Below are 12,304 nucleotides of genomic sequence, written 5' to 3' on the forward strand. Positions count from 1 at the left end.
CAAGAGTGTGGTTTTATATTTTTAGATGGCTGAAAAAAAAAAGAAATGTATCAAAATTTTGTGACATGTAAGAGATATGAAATTCAAATTTCAGTCTCCATAAATAAAGTTTTATCGGAATAAAGCAATGCTCACTGGTTGACACATTTATTGTAGCAAAAGCAGCCTCGATGGTGTGTGTCCCTGGGCCTGGGGCAAGTCCTGCCTGTAGTCGCTGGCAAAACTTCTGGGAGCCTCAGAGCCCTATCTGCCACATAAATCCCCTCCTGATGAGGTTGTAAAGAGTAAATGAGATCATTATGAGAAGCAAATGAGTTACCTGTATACTACTCAGCACAATGCCTGGCACTTTGCAGGTGTGATGTACCTTATTATTTTCATTCACTGTTTGGGGAAACTGTTGAACATTTAAAACAATGATTGCTATGTACTCAGATTAGACAACTAGCGAGCCATAAAGGATGCATTCATACCTGAGCATAAGATTAGGTTAGACTTTCATACTACCTGACACTATGGAAACATTCCATCTGTGGAACAAATTCTAGCTCCTTTAGGACAAGACTCCCCTAGGTATTAGCACAGGGAAAAAAATTTCTTGTACTTTCAAGTTATTTGGAAGAGAACTGGGTGTAAAAACTATTTTCACATCAGGGAAGAAATATATTAGGTTGCAATTGAGAATTAAGTAATTGAACTCCTGGGGCCTGGGGGCCACAGTTTGGGCAAGAGTCAGGAAGGGAGAAGCAGGGGAAAGAATTGTACGGAGAGATTAGGCAGGCCAGTGAGTAATCAGTCCAATGGTGAGGTCAGGGCCCAGTGACTGGGCGTGGTGTGCACAGCCCAGGAAATCCACCAGAATTAAGAATGGATCCATTCATCTGGCTCTGCTTTCCATTTCCCACACTAATAATTTCTTCTTTCAGAAATAAAATATTTACTGAACAATAAAGTTTCCCTTTAGGACTACTGTGACATTATACACACACACCACCCAATATCCAAATATGCTAATGATTTGATACACATTAAAAAAAAACCCCAAACTTCCGACATGAAATTATTTCAAGACCGTAAGAAAATAAGCACTCTCGTTGATGGATACAATGCAACAGAACAGTGTTTTCTGAACTGCATGTCAGAGCCCATTAGCGCTGAAATCAGTTTAATGGGCTGCTAACCATATGGAATAGAACAGAACAAAACAGAAAATATCTGAGTGTATTACACATAATAAAGGACAAGCACTGTTGAGTGAAACTTCTGTTCCAGTGATATGTTTGTATGTGAGTGCACACGTGTGTGTGTTTATATTCACTTGTCTATATTGCTGGGCTATGGTGTAAATCGTATTTCTCACTAGGGATCATGGTCCAAAAAATTTTAAAGCCACCAAAGCAGAGTGTGATCCACTTTAGGAAAGTCTGGTATAAGAATCCTAATTCACTGAGCAGCCACGTTAAGGGCTTAATTATTCTTGTTGAGTGGGATTTCTTTCAGTGACAAACTCTTTCTCTGCATTTAAAACATGTTACAATTTATGGGAAAAAATATATGCATAATTTATCATCTTTAAAATAAGGTGTACCTGTTCATGAATACAGAATTGATCTTAAGATACAGAATTCATCAGAAATGAGAAAAGTGAATGATTACATTGTTCAGAATGATAATGAACCAACTCCTTTATAAAATAAATGATTACACTATTTTTCACTCTAGTTAATTCACCATGGAGCAGAAGAGGAGGGGGCTGGAGAGGAAGTTTAGTGGACGGGGATGGTTTTACCACCACCCAAAATTAGATTTTGGAAAAGGAAAGTCGCCTTATGTTTGACTCCATAGAAAGCTCCCACCTTCTGAGGCATTCTCTCAATTCCTTTCTTGTGACCACCCCAAAGCAAAGAGCCCATTATTTCCAAGATAACAGGAGCTGAAATCAAGCAATTCATTAATGCTGGATGGGATGGCAACGGATTTTAAAGGGAAAGAGCATGCCAAAAACATTTTTTCCCGTAAGCCTGAAGATTTCATGAAGAGGAAGTACAGGTTTCAGAGGTTACTTGAGAACTGTCTGGGGGAGGTAGCCTGAAATAACTGCCATGGATATTGGGTAGGGATGCTTCTGGAGGTCACGCGAGTGAGAAAGGATGGATGGATGGAGGCATGCATGCATGCACCAAGGAGGCCAAGATTTTAATACCAATTTAAGTAAACATTTCTTCACAGTTGCCTGTATTGGATGTCCTTATACAAGTCATTCAGAGGTGCTGGGTTGTGGAGATCATGAATATGCCCCCAGAGGAAGAAGGGAAAAAACAACTGTTCATATGTTATCTAAGTGGGCACACAGGGCTTGGGATAGTTTGTAGTGGCCGCATCATTTGAGAAGTACTTTATTTCAAGCCAGTTAGATAGAAATTAATATGCCAAACGTGGCCTAATGAGGAAAAAGACTCTGAAGTCAAAGAAGCATGTGGAAGATTTGAATAAATGATTTCATACAATGGGAGGGGAGAAGGATGTTGTATTTTCTAAATTACTAATTTTATATAATGTGGTTTTAAATATATGCAAGCAAATTAATAAATTAAATACAAGTAGACATTTCACCCTTTATTTGTATCCCTAAAATGTGTGTTTTCAAATTGATGTAAAGCCATTTTTAAAACCATCTCTTTGGAACATTGGGGACCATCTTATAATTGTGGGTACCTTATACATGGGCATATACGGTAATCTGCCTCCCAGGTAACTGAGGCTCCTCAGGGCTGGCTCATGAGTGAACTAAAGTGCAGGTAGCTATCCCAACACATTAAAATCCCACAATTAAAACACTAATAACTGCTATCAAACTGATTCTTATCTGTTGAAAAATTCTTTATGCTATCTCTGTTCCATATGGAATGGAGGATGTGATGCCCTGTCTCGTGTCCCCTCAGCCCACTTTGGAGTTCCCCCAAAGCTCTGATGGACACTTCCAGGCACACTGACAGACTCCCACTTCTAGCCCACTCTGCCTTCTACTTATCTACACAAGGGCTTTCTCTGGTGCCTCCGGAGCTTGCTTCTTGCTTCTTGCTTCTTGGGATCACCTTCCCCAAAAAACTACCTGCACCCAAGTCCTTGTCTCAGGCCCTGCATGCATAAACTACTTCAGCAACATGTGGTGATTCTGTGTCCTCTTTGAAAACCAGCTGTCTGCAAAAGTCAAGGTGAAAGAGCTTTACCCTCATTCTTTACACCTGTGTGACTTACGTCTTTGGCAATGTCTCATCCATTCCTTTCCATAAGTACTTGATGATCCTTTACTGACGCACGAGAGTTTTTCTGTGGGCTGTAGGGTATGCCCAGGTGAACAAAACATATTCAAGCCTCAAGGACTGCAGACTTGAGAACGGGTCATGAAACATGGAGGAAGGAAAGAAACCCTATAACTAAAGAAGACCCACACTGCAGAAGAGCCCTGTTTGGCAGTTCCGGGAGAGGGACAACCTCCAGCCAACTAGAATTACATCACGACCCCGGAGAGAGCTGGTTTTCAAGTTTTCTAATGTAAATGTTTGCTTGAGGACATCCATCTTTTTATATTCTCGGCAGTGATTCACACACAGGTCAGCCCAAACATGGTACCTGGTAATATGGCCTTATGGGCAATTGATTTTGATTAAATATTAAAAGGCAAAGCATCACATTGTCTGTAAGTGTCCCTCAAGGATCCTCAAGTGACCACGCCATCCATTAGGAATGACAGGACATGTTCTGGTGAAGCAAGGAGACCCATGCGGCCTCCCTGCTGTTCCTTGATCATGCCAAGCACATGCCCACTTCAGGCCTTTAGCTCTTGATATTCTGTCTCCAAGGCCCTTCCACTAAATATCTGTGTGGCTCATTCCTTCACCTCATTAAGCTCTCTCTGCTCAAGGCCTTCCCTGAACACCCTATATGAAAATAATAGTACCCTCTACATTGTCACACTCTATCGTCTTCCCTGCTTTATACTTCATGGCACTTACCGCCCTCTGACATATTATATATTTGCTTATTTATTTTTTAATCTCCTCCTGCTAAAAGGTCAGTGAAAAGTAGGGACTTCTTTCCCTTTGCTGTATCCCTTGCACCTAGAATAGTGTCTAGTCTAGAGGAGGCGCTCAGTGAATGCTTATTGAAGGAATGAATAAATGATTTCATCATGAGAACCTCAAAATCATCACTCACCACAGCTGAAGTGCTATAAACTCATCTGGAATCATGACAGCCCCATAGCTCAAGGATCTAAAGGACACATGATTATTTTGTGAAAAAAGTTTTTGTAAAAAAAAAAAAAATTTTTTTTTTTCATAAAGCTTCAACATACATAGCAGGTATGAATAAATAAAATTGTTTTAATTCTATCATAAACTTGTATGGGCCACAGAATGCAACTCATCAGTGTCCACGGTGTAAATAAGAAAGAAATCCCAATATTTTAGATCTGGATATTATACCTAGCTTACTAAAAAAATAAATTTATTCATGTGACAAATATTTATTGAGTGCTTATGATGAGGTATGGTGTTGGGTGAGGTGCTATATTTGATTTTTCTTTTGAAAAAATCGACTTCACACTTCCCTGTAAAGCCATATCCTGCTGTTATGGATAGAGAAAGCTCATCTTTTTGAAAACACTTATGTTTTTTTTCCCATTTTTTTACTATATGCTTTATTGATTTAAGTCAGCAATCCCTCAGAGAGAAGTGTCACAGGAAATACTTCAGGTGGAGGTTTTTATTCAGCTGATTTTAAAGATAAACATTTTTCTCTTTTCATTGAGTTTAAGGGAAAGAGGATCCACTGTATTTAACAACATTAAATGTGCACTATTACAAAATTATATAAGTAGTTCTCAAGCTCTGCTTATATAGGGCTAATTGGTTCCACTATAAATTCATACTCTCCAAATGCAGCAGGCCTTCATAGTTAGATGGTAACCTTTTATTTGCCCCTAAGTGACTCACTGCTACATTTCCACAAGGCATATTCCAAGTCTTCATTATTCTACTCATGGTCTCAATCTGCCCACCTGTCCTTTGACTTTATTTAGAAGACGATGGTCAAATTATTCTCTTTCCACCTCAAAACCCCTATGCTTTTGTCTCAAGAGTTCTTCCTCTGCCTTCATCCAGTATCCTCCCATCTTCTTGAAGATTCCATTCCGTCTGTTTAGACTCTTTTCCATTTTCAATCTCTCTTCCTTTCTATGGATTCTTCTCTGGTAATAAAGTAGGCTCAAGTCTTCTTACGCTAAAAACATTACTTTCTCTATAGTATGCCACTTCTTTGATGCATCAAATTCTTTCCTCCTTTGCCACCCAATTTATGTAAACGGAAGTGTGTCTTCACTGCTTTCCATATACATCATCCCTGACTCTTTATTTTTAATTTTTTAAGAGAGATTTTATTTATTTCTTTGTCAGAGAGAGAGAGAGAGAGCACAAGCAGAGGGAGTGGCAGGCAGAGAGAGAAGCAGGCTCCTCACTGGGCAAGGAGGAGCCAGATGCGGGACTTGATCCCAGGACTCTGGGATCATGACCTGATTGGAAGGCAGACACTTAACTGACTGAGCCACCCAGGCGCCCCACCCCTGACTCTTTAACCCCTAGCAGCCTGGCTGCCACTCCCATTTACCTCGAAGATAATTCAGGAAAGCCAGGAATCAAATCCAATGACTTTTCCTTTGTTGTACCCTCAGCCCTATGGGATGTGCTGTATGAATGATGTATGAATGGTGTGGTGGCTTCCTCACCTTTCCCAGCTTCCATGACACCATATGACTCGCACCATTTTGCTCCAGCTGCCCCTTGTTTAATATTGTTCTTATCCTCTTCTTTCTCTTTTCCCCTCCAACATATAGACATGCCTCGAGGATCCTTACCTTACCTTTTGCTTTGTTTCATTCCATTTTCTTCACTAGCCATTCCTGAGGCATCAAAATCACTCCTAAGTAGGTGACTCACAAATCTCTCTTTGTAGCTCTCTGGAAAACCTACACCTGTATTCTAGTCCCTTCACTTGGACGAATCTGTCATGCCCAGAATGAAACCTCTTTTTTTTCTCCTCTTCCTCATCCTCCTCTGAACCTCCTCGCTTACAACAACCCAATCACTGTCTCAGCTGAGCCCAAAAAGGACTTTTGACTTCCCTGTTCAGCGTTCAGATTATTCCCACACCCTGTCTGAATGTCGGAGTCTGTCTCTTCCTCTTCACTCCCGCTGTCTCATTTCCTCTTACTCCTAATTTCACGATAGACTCTATCTGGTCTCTCTATTACCAGTCTTTTCTCTTTGCATTATGCCCAACACAATGCTACAGGGTTATTGCACAGTTCTGACCATGTCAACCCTCTCCCTCAGAAACCTCCCATGGCTCCCTGGTGCTTAGTGCAATGAAATCCATACACAAGCTCTCCATAACCTTGGACAAACCTCTCTTTCTCCCCTTACCTCTCATTACATCCCTTGGTGTTCCCTATGCCTCGGCCAAACCACATCATTCTTTGGGCAAGCACACCCCTTCCCATCACCAAGTCTGCTCCTCATTCCTCTTCGAGTATGCCTTTCCTTCCCTGCCAGCCCAAACATCAGCCGTATAAATCACAGCTCAAATGCTACCTCTTCCATGTAACCTTCCCCAACTCTTCCACTGGAAGTCATTGTTACATCTTATGAACACCCACAGCACTGAAGGAATATAGCATTTCGGGCAATGTGGCCATTTTGGGCAATATGGCCACTATTTTTATAGTAAGTTACAGGTATGCCCAGTCTCTCCTTCCAGGCCATGAACCTCCTCTGAGCAGGATCTAAGTCTTATTCTTCACATCTCTGGCCTTCTCAATCTCCCAAACTCTATCCAAAGGTACACAGAGCCTGAGAGGTAGTAGGCAATTAAATATTTGTGAGTTAATGATTTTAACCCAAAGGGTTAACTTTGGCTTCTAGTCCTTGAAATTCTCTCAATTTTAGCAACAACTACTTTTTCCTTGTAGGATACAAGTCTCATCTCCCCGTGGTACCATAGTTTATTCCTTTCAGCTCCACAGGCCAATTTTCAAATGTCTTTTACTTCCAAGTTTTCTGAAAAACTAACTTCTTTAAGAGACTCAGTAATAGAAAAGAAAAGCATTAATGGCACTTTAAGTGAAGAAAATGCATCCACACAAGGTACAACTTGTTTACCAGACTGAATTATAGGAGTTAAGCTGTATTATTAAATTTACTAGTCCAATCTTCGGAAAAGCCAGGCATTGTATTTTTTAAATCATCACATTTACACTAGAAAGGAAATCACTAATTCCTGAGTCATCAACTGTGTTGTTGTGTAATTATTCTTCTTCTAAACAGTGTATTTACCTTGTCAATTTCTAATATCCTTAAACTTTCCTGTAAGACATTTACATCTCTGGATTTTACTTGCAAACATAAACAACTTAAAAACAACTTAAAAAAAAAAAACCCGGAACGTCTTCAAATGACTTTTAAATTCCATAAGTACTTTTCCCAGAAAGACATTGGCAGAACTAATAGGGAGTAAAGAACTAAGATTCAAAATTCATTTTTATAAATCTATCCTTATATCTTGGAGGATATCCAACAACCTCACATTAAAATTTTAGAAGGCTTGACTGAAGGACATGGGGAAATTTAATGTTCACAGTTTCAAGAGCACCTGGTCTATGTATCATCATTAATTAAGAGAAGATAAACAGGAAGAAAAAAACATATGCACACAGCACTAGTTTTATTATTTTCAATGTAATAGCATTATCATGCAACCTTTGGCAAAACAAAACAAAATTTTTTAAAAAAGAAAAAGAGAAAGAACCTTCTGAGGCCAACGTGGTACATATTTACTTATATAGCCATGACTGCTACAGGATTTTCAAAGAGGATCGGGGCCGCCAGTTTGGATTCTGACAGCAATGCAGCAGAATTTAAGGTGTTGTGATTTAAATATGTTCTAAGCAGGCCAATCTCGTCACACAACATTTTAATAAAGAAGTATCAAGATATTAAGTGTAGAGGTGCATTAATTCCTACAAATACCGCAGGAGAAATACAGGCACTGGGGAGCCAAAATGCAATGGACACACACATGAATATGCTATCTGCCTATCTCTACCCAACCCCACATAAGCCTATCTTTATCACGCAGAGACAATTAAACAGCTATAGACTCTGGATGCAATTCTGTGTCCTGGCTCCCACTGGGTGAGTTATTGCCAGCCTGGTATTTTTCAGATTCTCTATTAGCAAGCTACATCGGCTAGGAAAGCAGACTTCACCACACCAGGACCCCATCACCATGGGTCTTAGGAGATTTCAGTTCGTGCATGATTCATGGCACCACCTAGCCATTGTGAGAGCTGGGAGAGTGGATGACACCAGCAGTAGAAATAAAGTATCCCTTTTCCTTAGGAAAACGTCCTGTGTGACGTGGACCAACGGGGTATGAAACATTTCTCAGTACAATCTTTTTCTTCTTTTTAAATACTCCCCCTGACCCCGTCTTTCTATATACACCTCCAGAGTTCATTCTACAAGAACCAACATAAAGAGCAGCCATTCTTCAGCCCTAAGGTTTCCAGTGTTGGAATGTGGAAGGAGAAGGTCTAGTTGACATTCAAAGTTGTGGGGACTGAGAGACCAATGTGGCCATTAAAGACCCTGCTCCTTCAGGTCAGACAAGAGATAAACAATAGAAACTGCAGAGTCAGGGCATCTAAGACACTTACAGAGCAGGGGCTGAGGAGAGAAGTGTCACAGGATAGAAGCTCCCTTCAGACCCAGCGAGGCTAGCAAGCCCAGAAGGGGTAACCATGATCCCATTTCCCTGCCATGCGCCCAAAGCCACATGCACACTTCCACATCCCCATGTCAAGAAGCCAGAGAAAGGGGAAGTGAGAATCCCATCCATACGCAAGAGCAGAACACAGACTGTACTCAGAGTTGCAGGGTCAAAATAACACTCTCCCACAGTCAGCGGGTGGCAGCAAGTCAGGGCACCCGCACATCTCTGCGTTTGGAGCGCAGCTAGGGGAGCGTGGAGGCAATCACACGAGTACACACACATACACACACTCACACACATGGGATTTTACAAATCCGCACCTACCCCACCGCCTCTCTCCACACACACACCAAATGCATCCTGCCCACCTCATCGTTGCCATCACCACACTCTTTCTCAGGGAGAGTCAGCCAAGGGATGAGAGATCCTAGCGGGGATTCCTGGAAATGTCATTCTCCAACACCTTCGGTCCGCCACCCCCATCCCCTTGGCTGTACCTTTTACACACACACACACACACACACACTCCTTCCATGACTGTCATCAGGCACGCCCGCTGCCTCCAAAACCCCGCATCTCAGCGCACACCGGACACCAGGCGTCCCTGCCTTCAGCGCCCCCTTCCCCCGCCCCGTTGGCTCGATGGCTAAAGGCACTGCCCCTGGATGTCGCCGGCTGTCCCCGCTCATCCGCACTATTGTTCCATGCAGCCCCTCTCGCGCCCGGGGGCATCCCCCCGGCAAGGACCGGGGCTCCGTCGGGGGCAGCATCAGCGCCGGGCAGCCCCCCCCCCACTCACCCACCCTTCCCTGGCGGTGGTACCTTGCCTGACAGCTGGGTCCGCGGGCCCGCGGGAGCAGGCGGCGCTAATGACAGCGCTGGTGCCAAGCCTGGGAATAAAGCTCCGCTCCAGCCGCTCCTACCTCCAGCGCCACCATCTTCTCCCGCCGCCGCCGGGACCGCAGCCGCCCTCGCCCAGCTCCGGCTAGGGCTCGGCAGCCGCCGCTCGGGCCCCTCCGGTCCGCGGCCCCACCCCCTTCTGCCCGCCCCTCGTGACGCTCGCCAGGGCCGAGCCGGGCCGGCCTGCGCGGGAGGGCGCCCGGGGGGGAGCGCGCGCGCACACGCTGGCGCTAGTAGCGCCCCTGCCTCCCACGCCCACCCGCGCGCACGCGCGCCGCGCGAGCCCGAGGCAGCGGGGCGGCGTCCCCCGGCGGTCGCCCGCCCCCAGCGCGCCAGCCCCGGCGTGGGTGGGCGTGCGAGGCGCGGGCGCCTCCCGCCGCCGGTTGCGCCCCGGCCGGGCAGGCGGATCCCGGCGTGCGCGGGCCGGGCGCACGGAGCGGTCAGTGCGGCTGCAGCGCGGAGGGGCCTGACGGGGACCTCCACCCAGGGGCTCCCGGTTTCCTTAAGCAGCAGCTGTGGCCAACCTCTGCGCGCAGGACCGGGCCGCGGCGCAGAACCGCGAAGCCGGGCAGCCGCGTCGGCTCCTGCGGTGTGTTGTCTTCCTGAGTTACTCCTGAGCTTTCCCGCTTCCCAGCCCCGGGAATACCGCCTGCACTTTTCAGCCCGGCGGCCGCACAGCCCCCCTCAGAGAAGCCGCTTGATGGTGGCTCTGGGGCGCGCTGCAGTCCCGCGTTTGCGCCGCTAGAGGGAGAGCCTCTCGGGTTTGGGCCCCCGCGAAGCCGGCCGCGTTTGCAACCCTCCAGGGAAACTGCCGGGTCCTGAGGGCGAGCCAAAAAGCCTCGATTTATGACGCTGGGAAAGGCCCGGCTGGGTTTTCCGCCCGCTTCTCGATTCTGGTTGGTCAGAACTTGAAGTGTATTTGAGGCTGGCTTAGGGCATCAGCCCCAGATGTGGCCGGGAGGGAGGGGACCTTTGCAGCTGGGAGCAGGTGGCCGGTGCTGTGCGTTAACGAAAAGCCGTGGGCAGCACAGGCCTCGGGACCTGGGTCCTGGCGCCAGCCTCACCTGTAATTGGCGGGGTGTTACGAACCAAGCCATTCCCCCTCTTCGGGACAGATTTCTCAGTAATGATAAGTTATATTTGCACAAAGCCTTATGGTTTGCAAAGCCTTCTTCATACACATTCTCATCTAGTAAGACGGAGATGAGCCTTGGTTATCCAGATCCCTTGGGAAATGGATCTTTTACCACACCGTGTTTCGGTATTATTTTAAGCATAATGCCTTGAGAAAAATCGGGGGGCGTAGGCTGAAGCATTCCTGGAATCTTGTGTTTTAGCTTTAAAATTCATACGAATTCTTCATTCTACTCCATAATGAATCTTTTATTTTTGCCTTAATAAAGAAAATAGTAGGTTCTCCCTTGTCAAAAAGATCTTGTCGTGAACTTAAAATATTTACCAGGAAGATGTATCATGCTTGGGCTGTGACATTACATACTCTTGTTCTTTTTTTTTTTTTCCAGTAAGTATTTATTCCGCATGTATTCCAGACATGGTCGGTGTTTGTTCTCCCAGAGCTCACACTACCCTGGAGGAAACAGGTATCGAACAATCAGACTAGTGATTAAATGCAACTATGATCAGATCTCAAATGCAAAGGTGCTAAGGGTTCATAAGGAAACCTAATCTAGACTCCAGGATTGAGTAAAGCTTCCCAAGGAAATGACCTTTGAGTTGCAGTGAGACACGTCCAGGAAGAGAGAAGAAGGTGTGCAGAAGCAGCCTACGCAGGTGGGGTTGAAGTGGGGGAATGTGAGACCAGTTTGAGAGGCAGGCAGGAGAAGCCAGAACCCACAGGACCTTGTGGGCCATTTTAAATAAGGATTTTTATCTTATGAGCCTTGGCGTGTCACTGAAAGGCTATAAGGGTTGGGAGTGGGTGACCATGATCTCATTTCGATTCCTGAAAGATTGGTAAGGTAACTGTGTAACCATGTGAACAACTGATTTATGGAGGTCAGGGTCCAGGCCTGACCTCTTGACACATCCCTGCATATGCTACTTGGTGAGTGTGTAGGGTTTTTAGTTTCTACACCACCCTGCTTTCCTACGTTCCAGTTTTGGGGGGCTTTTGAAGTGCCTCTCTGTAATAGTCCCTCATTTGTTAACTTTTAATCTGCTGTGGTTTTAGGAAGGAAGTTATCGATCCTTGTTAGAATTTCAGGCTAAATAAGGGGTTGTAGGTTCTGAGGGAGAAGGTCTTTCCTTTGCATAGACTTGCTGCCATTTGGTTTCTTATTCTCAGAGATCTTTCTGCTTATTTTCTACTTTTGCACTGTGTTTCCGGGGAGGTGAAGTTTCTCGATGCGTGAGTGAGAGATACATTATTGCTTTAATAATACCATCCCCTCAAATCTTGCATCACAGGATTTTTGTGCAAATTAAAGAAAGTGTGTAAATTACTTTGCAAAGCATTAAGTGCCATATGAATGAAAGTAGTAATTGTTATAATGGCTGCTTAGAGACCTTCGAAATTAGTTACCAAATATTAATATTTGGAAAACTTACCCCTTCC

The 12,304-nt window shown here is 44.8% G+C and overlaps 1 protein-coding gene across 3 annotated transcripts in view; it reads right to left on the minus strand.

Annotated features, from left to right (window-relative positions):
• Positions 1-9,854, minus strand: part of APBA1 (amyloid beta precursor protein binding family A member 1) — a 197,884-nt gene extending 188,030 nt beyond the window's left edge. For 2 of the 3 annotated variants that reach the window (XM_036117892.2, XM_036117891.2), the window contains exon 1: positions 9,652-9,853. The gene's annotated coding sequence lies outside the window, so the exon portion shown is untranslated. Of the gene's footprint in view, positions 1-9,651 lie in introns of all 3 variants that reach the window. The other variant, XM_036117893.2, reaches the window with a different exon arrangement.
• Positions 9,855-12,304: the final 2,450 nt, after the last annotated feature.

Source organism: Halichoerus grypus, chromosome 14, assembly GCF_964656455.1.
Source record: "Halichoerus grypus chromosome 14, mHalGry1.hap1.1, whole genome shotgun sequence".
NCBI classification, from domain to species: domain Eukaryota; kingdom Metazoa; phylum Chordata; class Mammalia; order Carnivora; family Phocidae; genus Halichoerus; species Halichoerus grypus.